Raw genomic sequence first — 27,444 nt, forward strand, 5'->3', positions numbered from 1 at the left:
ATATCTGGTAAAGCAAGTCCTTCCATCTTGTTCCTCTTATTTAAAGTTAATTTGGATAGCCTTGGCCCTTTGCATTCCCATATAAATTGTGGAATCATCTTGTCACGTTCCACCAAAAGAAGCAAGCAAACAAACAAAAAAAACCACTGAGATTTTTATAGAGATGGCATTGAATCTAAAAATCAATATAGGGAGAATTTACATCTTTGTGATATTGATTCTTCCAATCCATGAACCTGGTTTTTCCATTTATTTAGGTCTTCTTTAATTTCTCTTGGTAATATTTTATAGTTTTCTGTTTAGAGGTCTTACACACTTTTCATTAGATTTGTTCCAAGGCATTTTTTTTGTTGTTTTGTTTTTTTTGTTTTGGATGCTATTGTAGATGGTTTCTAAGGTGGATGCTGTGATCCACCACTGAAACCCCCCTTCAGGAATAGAGGACTTATTCCTCAGCTGCTGGAACTGCTGCAAGAAGACAGCCCTCGGCCTTCTTTTGAGTTTGCCACTGTTGAAAAAAACTGTCCCACCTAAGGAAATGCTTCCTTCCAGGCTAGCCTGTAGACTGATCAACGTGGAAGTATAAAGGCCTGCCTCCCTGCCCCAAATTGGGTCAATTTTGATGGGCAATACCAGCTCCAGAGCTCCCTAGTTGGGACTAGGGCTTTCTTGGGACCGCTTGTTTACATTCTCTTGCACATATGTTGATCCCCAAAGCACTTACTCATAAAAGTCCTGCAGGGTAATCTGTGTCTCCCATTTTGCTTCACAGGGAACCCAAGCCACATCGTTTTAAAATCTCACCTTCTAACTGCTTTTTGCTGATGTTTAGAAATATAGCTTACTTTTATGTATTGACTTTGTATCTAGCTACTTACTGAACTCACTTATTAATCCTAGTAATGTATCTAGGTTCTTTCGGATTTTCTACATGTACTGTCATACTGTTTATAAAAAGTGATGTTTTTTTTTTCCTTTCCAATCTGTATATGCTTGCTTGCTTTCTTATCTTATTGCTTTGACTTGAACTTTCAGAACAATGCTGAGGAGAAGTGTTAGGCATCCTTGTCCTACTCCCAATCTGAGAGGGAAAGTTTTTAACATTCACCATTATATATAATGTTTCCTGTAGTTTTTTTTGTTGTTGTTACCCTTTATCAATTTAAAAGTTTCCTTCTAGTCCTAGTTTACTACGAGTTTTGTATTAATCAGGAAAGAATGTTTCATTATATCATGTACTTTTCCTGCATCTACTGAGATGACCATATGTTTTTTCTCCAGTACTCTGTTAATGTGATGTTAAACCAACTTTGCATTCCTGGGATAAAACCTACATAGTCTTGAAGTTGATGTATTTTTTGTTTTATGTATTGCTGGATTTAGTTTGCTGACATATCACTTAGGATCTTTGCATTTATATTCATGAATGAGATTAGCATGAAATTTTCTTTCCTTATCAGCTTTTGTTATCAAAATTAAGCTGTCCTTATAAGATTAGGTGAAAAGTGTTTCTTCTTTATTTTTTTGTCTATGAAAGGTTATGTAATATTGGTAACATTTTTTCCTTAAGTGTTTGGTGGCATTGGAGAAGACATCTGGAAAGGAGTTTTTTTTGGGGGGGGAGAAGGTTTTTAATTATAGATTTAATATCTCAGTAGATACAGGACTTAAAGATTTTCTGTTTTTACTTATGTCAGTTTCAGTAAGTTTTGTGTTTTAGGAATTTTTTATTCCATCTGAGGTTTTAGATTTATTCACATAAAGATTTTCATGATACCTTCATTTTTTTACAGTTATGTTGGGGCATAATTGACATACCATAAAATTTACCCATTGTAAAAGTGCAGTTCATGATTTTAGTAAATTTCTAGAGCTGTGCAATCATCACTACCATTGTATTTGATACTTCTGTCACCCTTAAAGTTCCCTTATGCTCATTTACAATTAATCCTCTTTCCATTTCCAGTCCTAGCAACCACTTTTCTGCTTTCTGACTCTATAAATTTGCTTTTTCTAGACGTTTATATAAATGCAGCAAAAAAAATACATAGTTTTTTGTGCCTAGCTTCTTTCACTTAGTATAATGTTTTTGAGATTCTTCCATGTTGTAGCATGTATCATTACTTCATTCCTTTTTATTGCTGAATAATACTCTATTTTACGGATATACCACCTTTTGTTTATCCATTCATCAGTTGATGGACATTTCTGTAGTTTCCAGTTTTTGACAATAACAAATAATGCTATTATGAACATTTGAAGGCAGCTTTTGTGGACATGTTTTCATTTCTCTTGGGTAGATCCCTAGGAGAGGAATTGCTGGGCCATATGGTAAATCTGTTTAACTTTTAAAGTAACTACCAAACTGTTTTCCAAAGTGGCTACACCATTTTACATTCTCACCAAAAATGCATGTGTTCCAGTTTTTCCATATCCTCTCAACACTGTTTTTGTCTGTCTTTCTGATTTATCCTTTCCAGTGTTTACGTAGTGGTATCTAATCGTGGTTTTAATTTACATTTCCCTAATGACTAATGATGTTGAGCATTTTCATGTGTCTTTAGCCATTCATATATTATCTTTGGTGAAATGTCTATTCAATTTTTTTGCCCATTTCTTTATTGGGTTGCTTGTCTTATTGGGTTGTAAGAATTCTCTGTATATTCTGGATATAAGCACTTTATCAGATACATTATTGGCAAATATTTCCTCCAAGTCTGTAATTTGTCTTTTCATTTTCTTAATATTGTTTTTTTTGAAGAGCTAAAGTTTTAAATTTTGATGTATCATAATTTATTAATTTTTAATTTTATGGGTCATAATTTTGGGAGATGTTTACTATGTTTTCATCTATACATTTTATGGTTTTAGCTTTTACATTTAGGTCTCTCATCCATTTTGACTTAGCTTTTGTGTATGGTAAAGGTAAGAATCTAAGTTCTTTTTTGCATATGAATATTCAATTTTCTCAGCATCATTTCTTAAAAGACTCTATTTTCTCCCTTGAATTGCTTTGGCCCCTTTATTGAAAATCAACTGATTGTAAATGTAAGGATTAATTCTGGACTCTCAATTCTGTTCCATTTATTTGTATACCTATATGTGTCAATAGCATACTAATTTGATTACTATAGCTTATTATTACCTTTAAATTTTTTTATTTTGAAATGATTATAGATTCATGGGAAGTTGCAAAAATGGTACAGAGAGGTATGTGTCCCCATCACCCAGTTTCCCCCATTGGTTAAACATCTTATGTAATTATAGTATAATATCAAAACTAGCAATCTTACATAGGTATAAAGGGTGTGTATAGTTCTATCATTTTGTCATGTGTATTTTTGTGTAATCACCACTGCTGTCATGATACAGAAATATTCTGTCACCACAAACATATCCCTTGTGCTACTTCTCTGTATTCACACTTCCCCCAGTCCTCACTCTCCCAGCATCTCTAATGCTTGGCAACTAATCTGTTCTCCATCTCTATAATTTATAATTTCAAAATGTCATATAAATGGAATTATGCAGTATGTAAACATTTTGAGATTGGCTTTTTTTCACTCAGTATAAGGCCTTGGGGCTCATCCAAATTGTTAATGTTTTTGATTGCTAAATTATATTTAATGGTATGGTGGTACAACAGTTTGTTTAAATCATTATCTTTTCATTTTATAGTCTGTAGTGTTGTCCCCTTTTCATTCCTGATATTGGTTATTTGTACACTCACTTTTTTCTTGGTTGTCTTGCCAGGGATTTATCAATTTTATTAATTGATTTTTGCTATGGATTGTTTGTTTTTCTATTTCATTGATTTCTTCTATTTTAAATTTTGGTTTCTGCTTTCTTTTGCTTTAATTTTCTGGTTTTTAAAAAAATATCTAGTTTCTTGAGATGACACTTGGTATTTCTTTTTCTAAAATATGCAGTTATGTCTATAAATTCTCTCTAAGCACAATTTTTATCATGTCACATAAGTTTGAAATGTCTTAATTTCACTATCATTCATTTCAAAATATTTTCTGATTTCCATTGTGGTTTTCTCCTTGGTTGTTTAAAAGTTATTTATTAATTTCCTAGTTGTCTTTCATCATTGATTTCCAGTGTCAACCCTCTATGGTTAGGGAACATCTCTATATGATTTAAAGTATTTGCAATTCATTGGGACTTACTTTATGGCACAGAATATAGTCAATTTTGATAAGTGCTATGTGTGTAGTTGAAGGAATGTTTTCAGTAGTTGTTCAGTACAGTGTTATTTATATCTCAAATAGGCCTATTTGTGTTGTTCAAATATGTTGTATTTCTCTGATATTTTGTCTACCTGTTCTATTAGTCACTGAGAGATTTGTGTTATAAATCTCCCAAATGATTTTATATATAATATCTCCATGTTTTCTTTATAATATAGTATCTCCATGTTTTCTTTTAGTCCTGTCAAGTGTTGATTCATATATTTTGAATTCAGGTTAATTAGATGCATACAAATTTAGAACTGTTTTATCTTCCTGTGGAATTGACCTTTTATCATTATGAAATGTCCCTCTTTATCTGTAGCAATGCTTCTTGCCTTAAAAGTCTTATATTGTCTTATATTAATATAGGCACTGCAGCTTTCTTTTGGATACCATTAGCTGTTATATATTTCATCTTAAAAAATTTTAACCTTTCTGTATATTTTAAGTGCATTTCTTGTAATCAGTTTTCTTTTAAATCTAGTCTATCTCTTTAATTGGCATATTTAATCAATTTTCATTTAATGCAATTAGTGATATGTTTGGCTTTAAATATACCATCATACTATTTACATTCTATTTACTGCTTGTTCTATGGACCTTTTCTCTCCTTATTGCCTTTTTTATATTTTTAATTCAGATTTTCCCCTGTTAACTTGGTGGATATACATTCCTTTATTCTTTTAGTGGATACTAAAGATTACAACATGCATTCTTGACTTATTACAGTCTAACATATGTTGGTACATTGACCTCTTCCAGTATAGTGTATAGGCCTTAGAATACAGTGACTGCATTATCCCCTGTCAACTATGTTATTGTTATTGGGTAATTCAATTAATTATATAATTTAAAGCCCACAAGACACTATTGTTGTTGTTCTGTGGTCAAAATTCATTTAGATTCCTCTTATGTTTACTCTGTTCTTTACTTCATACCCCGCCTGGGATAATTTCCTTCTGTCTGAACAACATCCTTTAATATTTCCTTTAGTGTGTATCGACTGGTGAATTATTTTCAAGTTTCTGTATGTTTGAAAATAGGCCTTTATTTCACCTTCATTTTTTTAATTAAATTCAGTTTTATTGAAATACATTCACACCCATACAATCATCATGGTATACAATCCACTGTCCACAGTATGATAACATAGTTATGCGTTCATCACCACAATCTCACCTTCATTTTGAAGGACATTTTCACTGAGTATTGAATTCAAGGTTAGCAGTTATTTTTGTGTCAGAATTTTGAAGTTGCCATATCATTACCTACTGACTTCCACTGTTTCTGCTGGGAAATCAGCTGTAATTTTATAGATGCTCCTTTGAAGGTAATGTGCCTTTTTCTCATGCTGATTTTGATTTTAGGTTTTAGCCATTTTACCATAATGTGCTTGAGTTGGTTTTCTTTATATTATTTTCACTGGGGTTCATATTATTTGAGTCTTTATCATGATGTCTTTTGTCAGTTTTGAAAAATTCTCAGCCATTGTCTCTTCAAATAATGTCCCTACCATATTCTCTCTCTGTACTCTTTTTGGCAGTCAGTTAAAACCTGTATTAGACCTTCACATTGTATCCTTTATGTCTCTTACACATGTTTCTCTATATTCCATTCGTTTTTCTCTCTGTACTTCATTCTGGATATTTTATTCAAACCTATCTTCCCATTCATTATTTTTTTTCTTTCAGCTATGTCTATCTCCTGTTACTCTCATTCACTGACTTCTTAATTTCACTTATCATATGTATTTTTATTTCTAGAATTTCCATGTAGTTCTTTTTTGAAAAATAAATAGTATCCAGTTCTTTGCCAGAAGTCATAATCTTGTCTTTTCTTTCTTTGAACATAATGAGCACAATTACTTGAAAATCTGCTTCTGGTAACTCAGTTCACTCAGTCCTTGTGGGTATGTGTCTTTGCCTATTGTGTTTCTTGATTTTCTGTCACTTAGCCTTATTTCTTTGTATGCTTAGTTATTTTTGATTGTGTGTCAGACATTGCATATGAAAAATTATAGTAGAGATGATTTGAGGCCTCGAATGTGTTATTCTTATTCAAAAAAGATTTATGCTCACCAACAATTAGTTCAGGGCATTAGCAGTCCCAGAGTACATGAATCCAAGGTGAGATATCAGATTAAAATAATTTGTATCATTTCTTAAATCCATATGAAATTTGTTTAATTTCTTCATTTTAGTATATATCCCTTCTAGGTATGAAACCAAAACCTTTCTAGGGTTCCCTGTCCTTGAAGGGTCTTGAACTCCAGTTTTGTCCTCTTAGCCCAATGTGCCTGTCTTAAGCTCTTTTCTCTCTCACCTGACTGTACTGTGATTAGCCAATGCCCTTTGGAGAAAAACAGCTTTCTTTTTTTTTTTTCATTTTTATTGAGATTGTTCGGATACCATACAATTATCCAAGATCCAAAGTGTACAATCACTTGTCCCTGGGTACCCTCATACAGCTGTGCATCCATCACACTTAATTTTTGTTCAATTTTTCGAAACTTTCATTACTCCAGACAAGAAATAAAGTGAAAGATGAAAAAAGAAAAAAGAAAAGGAAACTCTAATCTTCCCCTATCCCTAACCAACCCCCTCAATTGTTGACTCGTAGTATTGGTATAGTACATTTGTTACTGTTTATGAAAAATGTTGAAATACTACTAACTGTAGTATAGTTTGTAATAGGTATATAGTTCTTCCCATATGCCCCTCTATTATTAACTTCTAATTGTATTGTCATACATTTGTTCTGGTTCATGGAAGCGATTTCTAGTATTTGTACAGTTGATCATGGACATTGCCCACATAGGATTCAGTTTATACATTCCCATCTTTTGGCCTCCAACTTTCCTTCTGATGACATATATGACTCTGAGCTTCCCTTTCCACCTCATTCACACACCATTCGGTGCTGTTAGTTATTCTCACGTCTTGTTACCAACACCCCTGTTCATTTCCAAACATTTAAGTTCATCCTAATTGAACATTCTGCTCATACTAAGCAACCACTCCCCATTCTTAAGCCTCATCCTGTATCTTGGTACCTTATATAATCATGTCTATGAGTTTACATATCATAATTAGTTCCTATCAGTGAGACCCTGCAATAATTGTCCTTATGTGTCTGGCTTATTTCACTCAGTATATTGCCCTTGAGGTTTTGTCATCAACCCATTTTCTTTTTTAATACGACACATTCCATCCCAGGTAAATAATCGAAACAGATAGTCCCCTTCAGACCCATTCCAAGGTGACCCTGCGGCTCTCCAAGGTCAGTCGTCACCCAAGGCATCTGTCTGTTTTTGGGGATGCGTACCTGTAGTGAGCAGTTCACACTCGCTACTTAAAACCTCAGATGGAGCTCAGCTGAGCTATATTCGCTTGCTGGGAGAGAGCTTCTCTCTGGCACCACAAGGCTTTGCAGATCGGGCTATGGGGGAGTGGGTCTCACGGCTTGGATCCCCACGTTTATCTACTGCAGTGGTTCTTAACCACTGCTTAGTCATACCTGGGGAATTTTTTTAAAAACATACATGTCCTGGCTCCACCCTGATGTATGTCATCAGTCTTTAGCATTGGACCATGGGCAAATATATTTTGGATATAAAGCTTCTCAGGTGATGCTCATGATCATCCCCTTTTGAGAACTACTGCTCTAAAGGAAGAAATAAATGAAAGAGTATAAAGGAGATAACATTTGGTTCCTTGTGCCTAACCTCACCTCCCTGTTAAGGATCGTTAGGTCTTTATCACCTGTGGTACTGGGACTATTGACGATCCCTGGACCATGAGCTTGGGTGGTAGTCAATGCTTAGTAAACATCTTTGTGTAATATCATTTGGGAAATCAATTCATAAATTCTGCCTTTTGGAGATAGAAGGATTAGATTTCCTTAGCCAGTTCCTCAACCAGATGATAGTAGCCCAGGGAGGCGAGAGGTTCCTTGTCTCCTGTGACTTTTTGGAGACTTACCTGCTGTTAGCAGCTGAAGCCACTTTAAAATAATGGGTTTCTGAGTAATTTTTTCATGCACATCCACTTGTCAATGGGTCTGACTTCAGAGATGAAGAGTAACATTTATTGGAGTGAAGGCATATAGCAGTGGTTGAAACGAAACAGCCAAAATAAAATTGATTTTCAAAGGGAGATTACTTTTGAATTTTTTTTGTGGTTTGGGGATCGTTATTCTTATTTCATCTGCCACACCAGTGGTCTACAAGGGCAAAGAAAGCTTGAGTATTAGTAGAGTTTTACATCAATCCATAGGGCTCTGTGCCCAAAGCATTGAATGTTTCTAAAGCACTTTTGCTCTGTAGTCTGAATGCTCACATTGGGGAAACTCGGAGGGTTTCTTATGCAAGGGAATGATCTTAACAGTCACAGCTAGTCATACTGAGGGGAAGAAAGGAGAGGGGCAGAGTTCAGGAGTTCCCTCTACTTAACCACCCCTTCACTGAGTCCCTGTTATGTCCAAGATACAGTGCTAGTGTGGGTTATATTCCTCAAAGCTGATTAGCTAACAAAAAATCAACCAAGGAGTACAACTCTACTTTGTCCTTAACAGCATTAGACAAATCCATTTGGTGCAGTTTGTTTCTGCCTTGGATTTCTAGCTGACATCTCAAATCCAATAGGTTAAGCTGAACCCATCTCCACTCTTCCACTGCCCTGCCCACGCCCCACCCCCATCTCGCCAAATTTTACATATTAAACTCTAGTTTCATTCCCTTAGTCACTCGGGTAGAAAAACATCGTAGGCATTTTTTTTTTTACTGCTCTCTTTCCCTTGCTATTCATATTTAGCAATCAGTTGCCAAGTTGAGTAATACTTTGTGAAGTTGATTTTACACTTACATATATCTTACATTACTCCCTTTTTTCCTACTCCCACTGCTACCAGCTGTGTTTGGCTTAGATGATATTTAAGGTCCCTTCCAACCAAGAAAATCACCAGCTGGATAACCACTACTGCAGGGTTATCCAGCTGGGCTTGCTTTGTTGTCTACTCCAATACACACCTCAGGTAGATTATTTTTCTTCAGGTGCCACCTTGTCATGTTATATCCTCCTCAGAAATCTTCGATGTCTCCTGACTGCCTATAGAATAAGTTCAAACTTCTTAAACTGGCAGTCCAAGCTCTCTGAAACCTGGGTTTGACCTGCTCTGCCATTCTTCCTGTTACTTCCTGTCTGAATCGTGTTTCATTCAGAGTATTCCCTTCAAAGGCTTCTTGCATTCTGGCCTTTTTCATGCATTCCTGAAGGTAGAATGTCCTTCCCTCCCCACTCTGCCTCATGGAATCTTCCAGGTCCTTCACTGTTCAACTTAAACCCACGTGTGGTGAAGTTTTCCTTGCCCATCCATCACAGCACCTCTCATTTGGTGCTGTGTTGTATTGTAGGTTATCCTGTTTCCTCAGCCATAGACAGGAATTTTTTTTGCCAATTCTTGTTCAGTTTAATTTTTCAAATAATTTTTATTAGATAAATTATAAATTTACAAAAATCATGCTGAAAATACAGAGTTCCCATATACTCCCCATCGTTAACACCTTACATTAGTGTTCTATATTTGTTACAATTGATGAAACAATATTATATAATTGTACTATTAACTGTAGTACATGGTTTACATTAAGGTTCTCCATCTGTGTTGTTCAGTCTTATGTTTTTAAAATTTTGTTCTAGTGACATACATACACCTAAAATTTCCCTCTTTAACCATATTCAAGTATATAATTCAGTGCTGTTAATTATGTCCACAAAGTTGTGTTACGATCTTCATCATCCATTCCCCCAATTTTTCCATCACTCCAAATAGAAACTCACTACAATTTAAGCATTAACTCGGCATTTCCTATTCCACCTCGGTCCCTGGTAACTTGTATTCTATTTTCTGACTCTATGAATTTGCTTATTCTAATTATTTCATTATTTCTAAGCTTCTTGTGTCTGTCTTCTTTCACTCAATATGATGTCTTCAAGGTTCATTCATGTTGTTGCATATTTCAACTTCATTCCTTTTTAATGCTGAATAATATTCCATTGTATGTATATACCACGTTTTATTTATCCATTCATTGGTTGATGGACCCTTGGATTGCTTCCATCTTTTGGCAACTGTGAAAAATGCCGCTATGAACATTGTGTGTAATATCTTTTGAAGTCCCTGCTTTAAATTCTTTTGATATATGCCTAGAAGTGAGACTGCTGGATCATATGGTAATTCTATACTTAACATTCTGAGCAATGGCCAAACTCTCTTTCACAATGGCTGCACCACTTTACATGACCACCAGCAATGAATCACTGTTTCTATTTCTCTGCAGCCTTGCCAACACTTGTTATTTTTGTTTTTTTAATAGTAGCCATTCTAATGGGTATGAAATGGTATCTCATTGTGGTTTTGACTTGTATTTCCTTAGCAGCTGATGATATGTTTCAGGTGTTTTGGGCCATTTGTATGTCTTCTTTGGAGAAATCAGACAGGAAGGTTTTTGAGGGCAGAGACTGCGTCTTACATGTCTTGATAGCTCCTGTATCTACAGCACTAATCTCTACTTTTTTAGTTAAAGGTCAAAGTAAATTTTAAGGTATTAAAACATCTCCCTAATGTTGGACTCTAAAGCACAGCTGTACGTATTTATTTTGAGGGGTGAGGGTGTATCATGCTATTTTAGGATCTGGTGATTATTAATCGGTTTTCATTAGGGCTTCATTCCTGTTAGAGTCCTGTTTAAGGTCAAGCATCCTCACAGAACGCATATTGGATCATACAGCTTCCTCCCTCAAGTCCTTTCCCTCTTTCAAATTGTTAAAGCCCTTCTGAATAATAGGCATTCATGTTCCATTTTGACCTACTATGTATTTTTGATATCCTCAACCCAGGAAGTCCTTGCCTTTGGAATTCATTTCCCCTTGCAGATTGAAGGTGCCTTAATTCCTTGGCCTTCAAAATCTGGTTTGCCTGGTTGTGGGAGGCTCCATATCCAAGTTTCTTTTCAAATTGCAAGCCTCCCCCACCCCCATTATGTACCAGAGTTCCCTTGCCTTCTTGTTTGTAGTTTTAAAAATGACTCATTTGTATTTAAACAACCTAATTCAGCTTTATTTGATGTGGAATCTAGAATAAAGAACAAATCTTGATATTCTGTAGAAGTTACTGTTATACCCTGATACATTTCAAAGTACTTTGGACAAAAAATGAGAAAGTATTTGCAAAGTCCCTTGAAGGATTGGAAAAAAAGTGGAACTATTAAACTTCCCCACCTGAGGAATTCCTGATATTCTCTTAAGCAGTAGGGGCTCCTAATTTAATAAGCCAAGCCCTCAATTTTTTAAAATTCAGTTTATTAAGATATATTCACATATCATGCGATCATCCATAGTGTACCATCAACTGTTCACAGTACCATCATAAAGTTGTGCAAGCATCACCACAATCAATTTTTTATGGTCAAAAAACTTATATTTAGAATTTGCTGGCTGGACTCAGTTTAGATGATCCCAATTTTGTTGGCAACATCCAAAGTATCGTAGTGAGGCGCCAGTCAAACATATGCCACCTTCTCTCCATCAGGCCTGATCGGGGTGTTGACCTTTGCCACACCAATGTCATAGAGCTTCTTCACAGCCTGTTTGATCTGGCACTTGTTGGCTTTGACATCCACAATGAACACATGTTGCTGTTGTCTTCAATCTTCTTCACGGCTGACTAAGTGGTCAAGGGAACTTGATGATGGCATAGTAGTCAAGCTTGTTTCCCCTGAGGGCACTCTTCTGAGGATATTTGGGGGCACCGTCTTCTGAGATGCAACATCTTGGACCAGCAGAATATGGACGAAGTGCAGATCTTCTGTTCTTTGTGGCTGTGGATGCCTTTCAGTACTGCCTTCAGGGCTTTCAAAGCCTTTGCTTTGGCCTCAGTTTTGGGAGGGGCAGGGGCTTCCTTCTTTGCTTTCGGTGCCATCTTCATGAAAAGCCACAGTTTTTGAACAATTTTCTTACTCCAAAAAAAAAAAAAAGAATACAATTAAAAGTAAAAAAGAACACCCAAATCATCCCATCCCTTCATCCCACCCTATTTTTCATTTAGTTTTTGTCCCTATTCTCTACTCATCTGTCCATATACTGGATCAAGGGAGTGTGAGCCACCAGGTTTTCACAGTCACACAGTCACCATGTAAGCTACATAGTTATGCAATCATCTTCAAGAATCAAGGCTACTGGGTTTGCAGTTTGACAGTTTCAGGTATTTCCTTCTAGCTATTCCAACACATTAAAAACGAAAAAGGGATAGCTATATAGCACATACAAATGCCCTCCAGAGTGACCTCTCCACTCCATTTGAAATTGTCAGTCACTGAAACTTTATGTTTCATTTTGCTTCCCCCTTTTGGTCAAGAAGATTTTCCCAATCCCATGATGCTGGGTCCAGATTTATGCCTGGGAGTTGTTCTGTGTTGCCAGGGAGACTTACACCACTGTCAGTCAGTCCCACATAAGGGGGAGGGCAGTGAGTTCACCTGCCAAGTGCAAGCCTGTCCGGCCGGCGGGACGTTCAACGGAAGCTCCAAATCCTGTGAGGGAGGAATGGTATGGGACAAGAGACACGAAACGACAGCAAGACAGGTTTCTGATCAAGCTGCAAAACTTTATTGAAAAGGCAGGGTATATATACTCTAAGGTAGAGGGAGTGGCTAGTACGAACGGGTGGCGGCCTAGGATTGGTGGCTGCAAAGGCGGGTGGCAGTCTAGGATTGGCTGTTGCTGTTGCTAGGGCGGATGGCAGATGTAAGGCTAGCACAGGATTGGTGGCTACTGTTGCTGGGGTAGAAGGCAGGTAGTAAAGCTAGCACTCTAGGCGCGAATCTTAGGCGCGAATGGCTATCACTTCCGTAAAGAAGGCTGAGGGCAACTTAAGCCGTTATTGCATCAGCCCTAGCGGCCATGTTGCATATCTCCGGCATCGCTGAGGGTGGATTTTATACATGCTACCTTAATCGTCCCCAACATCTCCTCCCTTTGTTTTTCAAAAGGATGGAGGAAGAATGCTGATTGAGCATTCCTTTGGCATTAACCTGCTGGGGGAAGTAGAGGCCTCATTCCCCAAGTTGTTTGTGGCTCTGTTTTTCTGGGGAGGGGAGTTTTTGGCAGAGCAAAACCCCTATGCAAATGAGGCATATTTCTCAAGGAGCTCGAAAATGGCCTTTAGTTGCTTTGGCCCCTCCTTTGCAGTGCTTTGCCTCGCACCCCAGCGGGTACCAATCATAGCATACGCTAGAAGCATACTTTCGAGTTATATGCTGCTCCTGTAGGAGGGGGTTTCTTACCTGTAAGGGTGGGTAGCAGTCAGATGATCTGGATCCAAACCCTGGTCAGCGAGGTGAAGCCGGTGATAATGCACTTGAATAGGCTTGCTTAGGGCAGAGTCAATTTGATCCTTAACTAGCTGTATTATTCTTTTTATGGCCCAGGGTGCAAAGGATATTATAAGGAGTATGGTTATTAAGGGGCCTAATATAGGGAGGAGGTAGGGGAGGATTCCATTAAGCCCCCAGGAGATACCTCCTTGGGTTTCTCGCTCACGTCTGCGGTTTTCAATTCCTTCCCTAAGTTTGGTCATGGAATCCTTAACTATGCCAGAATGGTCAGCGTAAAAGCAACATTCCTCACCCAGCGCAGCACAAAGCCCTTCTTGCTTAAGGAAAAGCAGATCTAAGCCTCTCCTGTTTTGGAGAACAACCTCCGATAGGGACATAAGGGATTTTTCAAGATGGGTAATGGAGTTTTCAATGCGGGCTAAATCTTCATCTATAGCAGCTCTTAGGTGGGAGAAGCCTTGGTTTTTGGAGAACAGATAGAGGGCAATTCCGGTGCCTAGGCCAGTAATACCTAAAAGAGAAGCAATAGTAACAACCGTAACAAGTTCTCTTTTCTTTCTCAGCGTGGCTGGAGATTGCGCGACCAAGTGGTGATAAAGGTCTTCCTCTATATGGAAGAGGACATGGGGTAACACAGCCACTAAGAGGCACATTTCCCCTGTTTCAGTTAGGGCTTTTGCTGATACGCAAGGAGTAAGCCCCGTGGAAGAGCACAGCCATTTTGCCCCTGTTGGGGGGGATATAGAATTTACCAGGCGATAGAGAGGACGACTGTGCACAGACTGTTTTTAAGGAGGCAGAAATATTACCAATACAATGCCCAGAGTGAAGAACGGATTGCATAGTGAGACCAATTTTTCTTGCATTCCAAGGGCATTGGGAAGGATTGTCTTCATTAGAAATATTAAATGTAACATTAAGAGCTATAGCATCATAATCAGGAGGCTTGGCAGAGAAACACAGCCAACAACTACGAGTAAAATTAGGCTGGGAGGAGTTTAGAGAGAGAAAGGTGGCTTGGAGTAGTGGCCAAAGCGGGCTGTCAAATGATATGGACGGGCTTGAGGAGGACAATATTGGGATGTTAGTAAAAGGGGGGGTAGTGGGGTGGATTTTGGAAAGATTTTTGCTTGGCGTGCTCGGGATAGGAGGGGTAGCTGGAGGCGTGGGTTCTATATTTGGTCCAATGGCAGAAGGTTTTTGCTGTACTGCTTCCTTCTTTATTAGAATAAGGCTTCCTGGGTCAGTCCCTTTCATGTAAATCTTAAAGCCCCAAGTTCGACCAAGGAGCCAAGAGGGATCATTAGGAAGCTGTACGGTGAGATTTAGGCCTGTACAGTTCCATCTATCATAGTATTCGTAATGGGAGTGATCACGGGGTTTGCAGCCAAAAGGAGCCCATTTTAGAGTTAGGTAATGATCAGTGGCGTAAGGCTTCCAATGAGTGGCTAATGTTTCACATCCCCAATATGCACAGTAGTATTAGTTGGGAGCATTACAGTACAGTTTTCCTGGGTTTGAGGATGGGCACATGTAATATTGGGCTTGATTCCAACCAGTGGGGCGTACGGAAGGAGTGGGAAATAGATCAGTTGCGTTGACAAGAAAGGAAGGTCGCCCTGCTGTAACTTGGGTTTGCAATATTTTGGAATCTTCCCATCGTGCCAAGGTCCATTTCCAAGGTTGATGGGGGTTGGAGTTGCCGAAGGTGGCATGCACACTTTGCAGGAGAAAATATAAGGCGGCAACTTTAAATGGCAGTAGGCATAACAAAGCCATACTAATAGAGGCTATAGGTTCTTTCCTGTTAAGGAGACAAGCTAGCAAAGTAATACACCCTACGAATGCACAAATATGCTATAGCAAGCAGGAATCTTTCTAACAGGATTCCAATCTTTTGGGGCAATGGTTGCTAATCCGGCTGCAAACAGCAAAGCCAGAAGACCAATGAAGAAAAGCCAATAGTAATTCAAGTGGTAATTCATGTGATTAGTGATGGAAGAAACCTGTAAGCAGGACTTCTCTCCACTTCCAGCTGTGTGCGGACTGGCTGTCTCCAGATGGGTTATAGCAGGAGTTATTGATGCGCTGGAAGAGAAAAGAAAGATATTTTTCTCAGGGAGAGGCTTCTACCCTGGAAAGGTTATCATTAAGAGGAGGGGAAGGAAGTGTCTCAGGGGTTTGTTTCGGCAATGAAGAATTAATGTGTTTTATCAGCCATTCTGGAAGCCAGCGAGGACCTTCCCTCTTTTGGTCGTATATGCAAGCAGAGCCTCATCCCCAAATAATCACGGGGTCAGGCCCATTCCATTCTGACGTTAAGGGGTCACGCCACATAACAGTGGCTTGTTGCATTTGCGTTTTGGGATGCCAATGTCTGTCAGCTGCAGATTGTCCTTCATCATCTAGAGTTAGGAAGTTAAGAACAAAAAGAGCGTGATGTAAAAGTTCTCGAGGTCGTTGTTTGGTGAGATTGAGAGTACTTTCGGCTAAACGGCACAGGGCATTTTTTAAGGTGCGATGTGCTCGTTCTACCATTCCTTGCCCCTGGGGGTTATACGGTATTCCCGTGATATGCTTAATTTGTAATTGTTGACAGAAGGTTTGAAAATTTTTTCCAGTATATCCAGGCCCATTGTCTGTTTTAATGATTTTAGGTTGGCCTAAAATAGTGAAGCAGTGTAGTAGATGAGAAATAACATGCTTCGAAGCTTCTCCTGTTTGCAAACTAGCTTGAATAAATCCACTATATGTGTCAACGCAAACATAGATATATTTAAGTTGCCCAAAACTGGCAAAATGGGTGACGTCCATCTGCCAGATTTCATTTGGAATGAGTCCTTTTGGATTGACTCCCAAATGAGGGACTGGCAGTTGGGTTACACAGTTTTTACAGGTTTTAACAATTTCCCTTGCTTGTTCCCTCGTAATATAGAATTTTAAACGGAGGGTATTTGCATTTAGGTGGTGTTGAGCATGGGCTTGAGAAGCTAAAGTTAGAGAATTAGAAAAATTGGGACATATTAATTGGGTGGCAGCATCTGCCATTGCGTTGCCTTCCGTTAGAGGACCTGGCAGGTTTTGGTGGGCACGGAGGTGTCCTATCAAAAAGGGACGCTGTCGTTTAAGAATTAGTTTCTGTAACTTTGAGAATAAGGGAACTGCATTGGTGGATGGTTTGATAAATGGAGTTGTTTCCAATAGTGGTACAGACTGAGCTATATACGCTCTATCGGTGTATAAATTAAAAGGTCGGTCTTGGAGATGGGAAAAGACCTGCAGTACTGCATAGAGCTCGATGAGTTGAGTGGAGGTATAGGGAGAGGGCATGGAAAATGCCTGGCCTTGGATGACATATGCTGCGGTCCCATTTGCTGAACCGTCAGTAAAGACTAAAATGGCAGGGTTTATTGGTTTTGTTTTAGTGACTTTTGGGAAGGTGAATTGATGGATTTTAGCGAATTGGATTAACGGATCACTGGGATAATGGTTATGAATATCACCCAGAAACGAAGAGCATACAATAGCCCATTCGTTGTCGGTTTGGAAAAGCCAATGGATTTGATCTTGGGTGTACGGGACGATAAGGGAATCAGGGTCTTTTCCAAAGAGCTGGCGACTAGTTTGTTGGCCTTTAGTTATAAGGGCAGCTATGAGAGAAATATACGGTGACAGCACCTTTGTTGGAGTAGCAGGGAGGTGAACCCAGAGCAATGGGTGACCTTGCCCGTTTGGTGATTTTAAATTGGATTGCCAGAATACACCTGTAGGTGTGTGGGTTGTGGCAAGAACTATAAAGACTAAAGGCTGGTGGTAGCTTATTTGATAGCAAATTTGATTTTGAATAGCCTGATTTATGATGGTAAGCACCTGCATTGCTTCTGGAGTTAGGTTTCTGGGAGAGGAGGGGTTTGCGTCTCCTTTTAGAATATTATTGAGCGGCAGGAGAGTTTCAGTGGGCAGTTTTAGGTAGGGGCAAAGCTATTGAATGTCCCCTAAAAGTTTTTGGAAGACATTTAGCATTAAGAGATGGGAGGTTCGCAATTGAATGCGAGGTGTTAAAACTTGCTGGTGCCAAAGTTCAAATCCTAGATAGGAAAAGGGATCTGAAGTTTGTATCTTATTAGGGGCTATTTGAAGACCTTTTGCTGCTAGATGTTTAAGAAGGCTCTGAAAGCAAGAATGCAGTTTAGATATGTCCTGGCCTGCTAATAGAATATCATCCATATAATGGAGAATATAAATTGCGGCCATAGTTGTCTGACAGGGTTAACGGCGTCAGCAACAAATTTTTGGCATAAAGTTGGACTGTTGGCCATGCCTTGCGGTAAAACCTTCCATTGAAATCGAGGCATAGGGCCTTGAAAATTAATTTGAGGAACACTAAAGGCAAAATATTGTCTATCTTCCGGGTGAAGGGGTATGGAGAAAAAACAATCTTTTAAATCTATAACTAACTTGTGAAAATTAATAGGGATAGCAACTGGTGAAGGGAGGCCAGGTTGCAGTGCTCCCATAGGTACCATAGCTTTGTTTACGGCTTGCAAATCTTGCAACAATGTCCATTTACCTGATTTCTTTTTTATGACAAAGATAGGAGTGTTCCAAGGGGACTGAGTAGGTTCAATATGTCCGGCATTAAGCTGTTCCTGTACTAACTTTATAGCCACTAGGGTCTTTTCCTGAGTCAGAGGCCATTGATCAACCCACACTGGTTCCGTAAATTTCCAGGAAATTTTTTCAGCATGGGGTACAGGGATGTCAATGGCCGTTAGGGTAAATTTTGGGAGAACCCAAGTCCTGTTTTAGCTATATTAGGTGTTACAGAGATGGGCAGTTTTATCCCTTGATTAGTTTTGCCCAGGCCTTTGCCAGGGAGAAAATTCATTTTAAGCATTTGAGTAGTGACGGTATCACTAGGGCTGCACATAAAAACTTTCATTTGAGTTAGGATATCTCTACCCCATAGATTAGCGGGGAGATGGGGGATAACATATGGTATAACTGTACCAGTGTTTCCTTCCTCATCCTCCCATTTTAGGGTTTGTGAACTCTGTAAAGGATTTGCGGTTTCACCTATTCCTTGTAAGTAGGTGGCAGCGGCTGTAAGAGGCCAGGATTTAGGCCAGAGTGATTGAAGATATAATTGTGGCGTCAGCCCCTGTGTCTAAGATACCTTCGAATGATTTACCATTTAATTTTAATCGTAAGATGGGCTGATTATGGGATATTGGCTGTGCCCAAAAGATATTGGAAGATCCAGGGGCCTCTGTAGGGCGCTGGGGTTTTTTGAAGTTCGAGTTAACATGCTGAGCGGGGAGTATGATAAGTTGCGCTATTCGAGTGCCAGAAGGAATAGAGATAATATTGTTTGAGGTGGCTGCGATTATTTGTATTTTCACCTGTAAAGTCATTATTTAGCACACCTGGGATGATTTGAACTCCACGCAGGGTGACACTAGCTCTTCCTAGAATGAGACCAAAAGTATTAGGGGTAAAGGTCCATAGGACTCCTGTTGTATGAGGAGAGGGACTGGTTTCTGGGGTTAATATTGACTTCGGAGGCGGTACAGAGGTCCATTCCTGCACTCCCTGCTGTTGCTCTCCATAAGTCTGAGATATAAGGCAGCGTGGTTTATGATTGGGAGCGCAGGTACTGCGACTGGGGATGGCTGAACAAACCGTACTGCCCCTGGGTTCGTTCTGGTTGGGGCCTGGGGCCGGCCCCATTGGAAGTTTCCCTGAGGCTTAGGCTTAAGGGTGTTGGCCGTTTATGTCTGTCTGAGAATGGCATTCAGACGCCAGTGAAAACCCTCTTTTACAGCGGGGACAAATAGAGGGCGGCAATAGGGGTTGTTGATAGTGGGTAAGGGGGAATTAATTCGCGGCACGGGACAATTTTTTGAGAAATGACCAGGTTGCTTACAATTATAGCATGTTGGAGGCTTTGCTTGTGCCGTGAAATTTTTGTGCTGCGCTGCAAAATTTTGAAGGGCGGCGCCAATAGCTATTCCAAGGGTTTGAGTGGGCCCGATGCCAGAACAGAGCTTTATATAATTATTAAGATTAGTATTACAAAAGGGACGGATTGCTGCTTGGCAGGCAGCGTTAGCATTCTCATAGGCCAGGTGTTTAATAAAATCACTTTCGTTTTCGCTAGCCCCAAATAAGCGCTCAGCCATGTTTTGCAGGCGGCTAAGGAAATCGGTATATGGCTCATCAGGCCCCTGTCTTAATTTAGCAAGAGAGGCAGTGGCGGCGCCCTTTTGCGGAAGTTTTTTCCATGCTCTAAGCGTGGCCGTTTGTATTTGCGCTAAGAGACCTGGGGGGAACTGAGCCTGCTTATCACTTTGATGGTAGGGACTTTGACCTAAAAATTTATTTAAGGTCCAAGTTTTAGAAGTGGCCTTACGGGCATTGCGGGTGGCATATTTTTTACAATGCTCCTCATAATCAGATTTCCATAACAGGAAATCACCGCCAGACAAGGCAGCTCTGGCTAGCTGGAACCAATTGTTAGGAATAAGTTCCTTTTCACTAAGGCTTTCCAGCAGGGCGAGCGTGAAGGGGGCGGTAGCGCCATAATCACTCACTGCCTTTTTTAATTTCTCTAGATATGTTAGACTAAGTTTTTTATATTTAGCTGTTGAGGTGGAACTAGCTTCCTCCTGCTCTCCTTCGCTAGAGTCGGGGGAATCTGATTTATTACTCTCCTCGCTATCGCTACCAGAATCGCCATTTTTGGAGCCGGCGACACCATGTTGAGAACTGGTGGCACCATTTTGGGAGCCGGCGACGCCATTTTGAGAATCTCGAGTCTGACTACGCGTAACCGGAAGCATAGGCACGGCGAGTACAATGGAGGCGCGATGAGCGGGCATTTTCTGGAAGCGAAAGGGCTGCAATGCTTTGAGTTGCCGACCGGAGGTCGGCGAGCAGATCGGTGGTATGCTGCTGCTCCTGTTTAAAAGTTTCTCTAAAATTATCGGCGTGTAGCCGGAGATTTTCTGTGGCTTCTTCTAAAGCACGAAACTGAGATAAGGGTGTGACTGGATAAGAATGAGAATATGGTTTGAGAAAATTGGTTGCGTAAGGGGGTGGCCGAAACGGAGGAAGGGAGTTATTTTCTAAAGAGGGAGAAATTCTAACCTCCGGTTCCTCCAAAGAGGGAGAAATTTTAGCCTTTGGTTCGATTTCATGCTGATCGGGTGACAAACTGACTTGACTGGTAGGGGTATTTGGCCTATCCCTGTTAGAATTTTTGTTTAAAGGATATTCAGGCATGTTAATGACTACTGAGCCACATGCTGAAGCAGGGCGAGAGTGCTCTCTCAAAGCTTCCTCTCCTAATTTACAAAGGTTTTGAACGTCTGGAGCTGAAGAGTGGACTTTTAGAATTTAATTAATTAGGTTCCAATAAGAAAAGGCAGTAACTGGGACCTTTTCAGGACCAAAGGTTTGAAAATAATCTTTTAAACAATCTCCAACTCTTAGCCAGCACTGGTGGTCTATAGTACCTTTTCGAGGGAACCAAGGGCAGGTTTTTAACAGGAAATTTAAAAAGCGCGTGAGATCTTTTTTCTTAACTCGTGTTCCTCGTGCCTTGAGTGATTGCTTAACTTGACTAACATATAATTCGTGTTGGGAAATTCCTTGTCCCATGATGAGGGTGGGGGCTTACCTTTCGTTGCTTTCTTTTCTCTTCTTCCTTTCGCCGGCACTGATCGACTGCTGAACGGATCTGTCTCGCGAGCGCGCTTCCCCGGCGATCCCGGGTGCGGTGAGTGTGAGAGGCCTCTCTCCTTGAGTGCGGCGTTCCGTCTCTCACAGAACCGAGCCCCACGTTGGGCGCCAGTTTGTCCCGGCCGGCGGGACGTTCAACGGAAGCTCCAAATCCTGTGAGGGAGGAATGGTATGGGACAAGAGACGCGAGGAACGACAGCAAGACAGTTTCTGATCAAGCTGCAAAACTTTATTGAAGAGGCAGGGTATATATACCTAAGGGGGAGGGAGTGGCTAGTAAGGGCGGGTGGTGGTCTAGGATTGGCTGCTGCTGTTGCTAGGGTGGATGGCAGATGTAAGGCTAGCACAGGATTGGTGGCTACTGTTGCTGTGGGGTAGAAGGCAGGTAGTAAAGCTAGCACTCTAGGTGCAAATCTTAGGTGCGAACGGCTATCACTTCCGTAGAAGGCTGAGGGCAACTTAAGCGGCTATTGCATCAGCCCTAGCGGTCATGTTGCATATCTCCGGCATCGCTGAGGGTGGATTTTATACATGCTACCTTAATCGTCCCCAACACAGGTGGACTTATAAAACATTAGCATTCTAGATTCTTCAGTTCCCCAAATTCTTCCCCACCAGCCTTGAAGCTGAAATTCTTCTATAAAAGAACAAAGCTTTTCCTTCTGCAACTAAAGTTGAGACATGAAATAAAAATGGCCCCTGGGAAAAGAGCCTACTGGCCGAGAATTCAGATGCTTACTTCCCAGGCAGCAAATTTTGATAGAGGCAGAGAGGAAGAGAGCAGGCTTCTTTTAACTACCCAGGCCTTACTGAGACTGACAGGAGCGAGATAAGTGGGAGTGTTCCCCACGGCTATGCCAGGGAAGGAAGGCCCAGAGGCCTGGGCGGAATTAAAGGGGTGGGACTAAGGACTGGCTGAGGTGGTGCAGCCAGCTGCAGGCGAGAACCAGAATAGTTCTTGAGTGGAGCCAAGCTCGAGCTGGGAAGTCAATTTCATGTGTGCCATCCAAAAGGTGAGGCCAGGACAGAAAGTTAGAGTGTGCCTAAGGGTAATGGTCAAAATATTGACAACAGTTATAGTAATATAGAGATGTGGAAATAGAAATATAGAAACATGATATATATGCATGGAGATAGAGAGTGAGAAAATTTATACATATTATATATTAATCAAAATGCAAATGCAAAGAATTCCTTTCATTTTCTAGCTAAATGCCATGTTTATTTATTATAAACTGCTTATTAAATAGTTCTAATAATTTCTGAATTATTTGTTGATTTTAGAAAATCTTGGGGCAGTCTTTGGTTTGGACATGGGTATACTACCAAATAATGCCCCCGGGTGACCAATGATTTGATGCAGAGAGCAACACTGCATTCTTCCAACAACTTCACCATTAAATTGATATACAATATGTGACTTGTAGTCTCAGTTTGGAGATAATTCATCTTAATATCATATTGTTCATGGTGCTGAAATCTCTTTGAGCTTCTGCTGAACTTATGGCACTAACATTTGAAAACTTTTGCCTCATAATTCTGAGATTCTTGATATTCAACATTTATTTTCACGACATTTCATGACTCATGAAAATCATTTTACTGGAATTTTATATAAAATTAAGTTGCCGCCTTAATTTTAAAAATGTTTGCTGTCTAAAAATCCAAAGAGACTCAGTAACATCATTGGTCAAGTTTCAGGTTTCAATATTACGTGTTTTTTCTTCCTATTTGTCATTAAGCAATGAATCCCGCTTTAAAAGAATTTTTTGGCAAATGAATAGTATTTCTTCTTGGAATTGATATTTGTTTAGTTTCAAGGGTGCTTCATAATTCATTATTTCTATAATATCTTCCTCTCCTTCACATGTTGATTTTGTTTCATAAATTTAATACTTTCCTCTTCGTCTAATACTCTGCCAGCTTTAATAGTAAACATTCTTCTTGTAGAGCTGAAGAAAGTTATTGATGCCTAGGTTAGAATGCCGTTGATTTAAGCCATGTGTCTTAGAAATATTTATGTTCCCAATGTTTAATTAATTTTATTTCATCGTTTATATTAAAGTGGCTCTACAAGGCTTGAGATCTTCTCCAAACTGCTTTTGGAACTCCACCCTTACAGGGTGGCTGATAAGCTCCCAATAATTTTTCCTCCCCCTTACATTAGTTTTGATTTTCAGATTTTCAGATGTTTATATTAATTCTTTCCAATCATTATTTTTGTATGGCAGTATATTATAAAATTTACCAAGAAAGGATTTTAAATGTTTACTTAGGGGGGTTGGCACACTTCTGTAAAAGCCAAATGGTGAATACTTCAGGCTTCACAGGACATATAGTCTTTTATAGTTACTACACAAAGCCTGCTGTCATAGGCAATATGTGAATGAGCAGGTGTGACTGTGTTCCAATAAACTATTTATGGACACTGAAATTTAATTTTATGTAATTTCATGTGTCACAAAGTATTATTCTCATCTCGCTCTCATCCCTTTTTTTTTTTTTTTTACAATTTTTCCACCATTTGAAAACATAAAAAACATTCTTAATGTTCACAGGCTTTACAAAATCAGACATCAAGACCAGCTTTGGCCCATAGGCTTAGAAATGGCCTCTGTTTTCCTTGATTTACTTTTGTGTGTGTGTGTGTGGTCATCCAAAGATAACTGAATACGGTAGCTTATTTCCAAATTAAAAATATCAGAAAGTTTCCTAAAATTTTGGCTGAAGCTCTATTCTTTTAATCAAGCAATAAGGTTCCAGTAATTCTCATTTAAATCAGTTTTCTCAAGCACCAGTAATAGAGTTTAATATATTACTCCTTTTGGTTCTACAATATCAACAAAATTTATTAAACTATTTCAGAGTCATGAAGTTCATATTTTAAAGTAAGTTATTACAATAATTTAAGTGAAACAGTTGGGGTACGTTTGATTACTGAAAGCTTTATCTCCTTGTTTCATATATGTTCCTGAAAATTGTGTTCTCATTTCACTAGACAGGTTTTGCAATAAGAGGACCTTAACTCTAGACTGCATTGATAAACTCATCTTGATACTATTCTTCCTCTGAAGTGCTCATAAAAATTTCTTTCCAAAAAAGCTTGATCAATTTAGCTTTACAATAGACAATATTAAAATTCTGATTACTGTTTTCTAAATGTTCTTCAAATCTCTTTTTTGACATTTTGATATGATATTTTTGGAGCACTTCTACTATTTCCAAAAACTTAATGTATGGAATTGATTCTTGATGTTATTTAATTTTTCCTCGTTGATGGTTGTGATTTTTTAAACCATGAGCTTCAACAGAACCTGAGTACCATTTTGAAAAAAAGCTACATTTGGCACTTTCAACTTTTAGTGATACAACTTTTGAGTACATTTGTGCCAAACATGTTACATAAGTAGGAATAATAAACTACTCTTAAATTTTGCTGAAATAATCAAGTTGGTTTTTTCATTGCAGAATTATAAACGATTTTATTTTGAAACTGATTATTGCATGGGTATCAAAACGATTTGTATTTTGAACTGATTAATTGCATGGTATCAAAAAGACATTTCAGGCTGTTCTGATTTTTGCCTTGATCAGAAGATGTTACAGGCTGTATTTCATTATTGAAATCATTTCTTCAATCGTTCCTCCTTGCGATTCAGAAGAGTCATGTGGAAGATATTTAAAATGAACTTTAAGAAGCTCATGCAAACTTTATTTTCTCTCCGTTCTCTAAAAACTCATGAATTTATAAACATCAACATACTGCACACTTGCCATTTGCACACTACCATTCACTAATAAGAAACCAATGCATAAATGGAATTATTTAGAAGTTGTAGCAATAAGTGAAGATAACAAGAAATGATGCTTTTCCTAAAGCACAAATGCTTCATAAAAAAAGTGCAAAGCAGCCTTGCTGCCTACTGGGACATGCTGGAAATGGCAGGCTATTGCTGTGGACTGTTTCTCAGATGTCACTAAGAAAGAAAGACTTTGTAATTAATTTCTTACAGCTGCTATAATAAATTACCACAGTCTGGGTGACATAAAACAACAAAATTTATTCTCTCACAGTTATGAAGGCCAAAAGTCTGAACTCATGGTGTCGGCAGGGCCATGCTCCCTCCGAAGCTCTGGGGAAGAATCCTTCTTGCCTCTTCTGGTGGTTATCAGCAATCCTTGGCATTCCTTGGCTTGTAGCTACATCACTCCAATTTCTGTCTGTCTTCACATGGCTGTTTTCCCTCTGTGTGTGTCTGTGTATCTCCAAATATCCTTCTCCTTATAAGGACAGTGGTCACTGGATTTGGACCCACTCTAATCCAGTAGGACCTCATCTTCACTGGATGCATCTGCAAAGAGCCTATTTCCAAATAAGATCACATTCACAGGTACCCAGTGGACATGAATTCGGGGGTGGGACACTATTCAACTCAATTCAGCCCCTTTTTCAATGGCTGCCACAGCAGCCTCTATCTGCCTCAGGTCAATACTTTTGAAACTATGAGGCTTCCTAAAAAAGCAGATCCATCCATCCATCCATCCATTCAGCAAACATTTATTGAGCAACCAGTAGACACAGGGCCTGCCCCTAACATCTGTGAAGTCTTGGGAAGAGTATAAATGGTAGCCCATAAACCATTTGTCTAAGTATTTTTTTTTTAGAGCCATCTTTGTCTAAATATTTTGAAGTTGTAAATCAAGCTAACAAAATGTTAAATAAAATATATTCTATTTTCTTCCCTTGAAAAATATACCTTTATAAAATAAAATAGAATAATTGTTTCTATATGACCCAAAGTCAGCAAAATACCAAAAAGGACTGTGTTTAATTTTTATTGAATATGTGTTTTTTTGATGTGCTGATGATGGTTAGATGAGTAAGAAAATAAAGATGTGCATAATTTATAAATTATCATATATTTATTCCTTAAAATATATTTCATTTACTTCATTTCAACAATATTACTAATTATGTTGTTTAGGGTCAAGATTTTCACATAATCTGTGTTCCTTGAAAAGAATGATTTAAAGGATTAAAAATATAATGTGCATTTGAAGTCTACAAAATTTGAATATATTTTCATCAAAAATGTAAAATTAAAGTAGATATAGCAAACCAAATAACATTTGTTTTTCACATGTTTTCCTCTAAAATACTCAAAAATATATTTTAAAGTTAAAAATAAAAATTATAATATTAATATAAAGCTTTAAATCCTAATTGTTTAAAGTTGAAATTTTAAATTTAACTCTTTTGAAAATTTAGTTGAATCTTATTGGTCTTACAAAATTAAACTATTTGCAATTCTAGCATTCAAGATCCATCTAATTGCCAATATAAAGAATCAGTTTCACCTTTACACACATTTTGTACCTATTTTTCTACACACACACACACAAACTGATGAATTGTTTAATATTGCAAAATGTTTCCCAGCCCCCATGTGAAACCACTGTAATATCATGGTAATTCATGATATCTTTGAACTCCAACTTGAAACAAGAAGGAAAGGAAAAATGCGGGTGCTCAGCACTACTGGAAACAATAGATCATTATGCAAGAATCTATTAACATTCATTACATTTAGCAGGACAAGTTATAAATAATTTGTTTTTTGTCTTATCTAAGCACTTCCATGACTCAAATCTTCCCACACTCCAAGCTAGAGCTATTTATTATATCAACTGTGTGCAACCACAAACTTTCACAGCAGTTTGGACACAGCAGCTACCTTTTGTTTTCAAGACACAGGGTGAGAGACGTGCACAAGCATTTCCCTGGGACCTGAAACAGTGTTAGTCATGAGGATGAGTGTTTAAGATGACAGGTCATGCTGTTCCAAGCTTAGCATTGGTGCACAAGTGACAGAAGTGCCCAGATAGCCGATATATTTATTTTCATGTTTGTTTGTGATATCTGTGACCCCTTAAAGTGCAGGATCCAGAACGTGATTTTCTTGCATGGGTTGAACAGCATTACTGAGTATGTGTCAAGTACAGTAGTTGATGCTAGAATACACAGGTTAAAAAAAAAGTCAAGTTATACATCAACTGATGGTTGGGGTGGGAGGT

This window comes from Choloepus didactylus, chromosome Y (genome assembly GCF_015220235.1).
Source record: "Choloepus didactylus isolate mChoDid1 chromosome Y, mChoDid1.pri, whole genome shotgun sequence".
Taxonomy (NCBI): domain Eukaryota; kingdom Metazoa; phylum Chordata; class Mammalia; order Pilosa; family Megalonychidae; genus Choloepus; species Choloepus didactylus.